Raw genomic sequence first — 748 nt, 5'->3', positions numbered from 1 at the left:
GAGGATTTCCTGGATTTTGGGTTATTCAAACTCCTAATTCCAGGAATCTTCTAAACAGGAATTCTGGAAAAAACAGGACATTTGGGAAAATGACTGTAATTTTTGCAACCCTAAAGTCCCTATGTCAATACTTATGGAGATGTAAAAACCCGGTGTTATGGCCTATTCCTAGATATCAGTCCGGTGCTACTACTAGCAGCTCGTAAAGTTGGTTCGCATATAGAACAATCCAATAATAATAATAATAATGATGGATTTGTATTAATAGAGCCTTTCTACTAATCTTGAGGGGGAATTCAAAAGCCATTTAACATAGTAGGGTGAAACTCACCTCATCCACCCACCCGATGGTGTGGTGAAATGCACGGCAGCCAATTTAGTGCCAGAACGCTCATCACATCATTCACCTCTCCACGTGCCCTAGCCTGATGTGTGGGTGATGCCACGGCAGCCATCTCTTGTGCCAGAAACGCTCCATCCCATCATTCAAACCTCTCCACCGTGGCTAGGCTGATGTGTGGGTGATGCACGCAGCCAATTTTGTGCCAGAAACGCTCAGTCACATCTTTCCACCTCTCCACCGTGCTAGCTGATGTGTGGGGTGAATGCACGGCAGCCCCATTTGGTGGCCAACGGCTCATGCACACATTTCACTTCTTCCAGACCGTGGCTAGCGGATGTGGTGGGTGAATGCCACGGCAGCCATTTTGTGCCAGAACGCTTCATCACATCAATTCACGCCCTCTCC

Source organism: Salvelinus sp. IW2-2015, unplaced genomic scaffold (assembly GCF_002910315.2).
Source record: "Salvelinus sp. IW2-2015 unplaced genomic scaffold, ASM291031v2 Un_scaffold4778, whole genome shotgun sequence".
Classification (NCBI taxonomy): Eukaryota; Metazoa; Chordata; class Actinopteri; order Salmoniformes; family Salmonidae; genus Salvelinus; species Salvelinus sp. IW2-2015.
The sequence above is the reverse complement of the archived record's forward strand: the minus strand, read 5'-3'. Positions refer to the sequence as shown.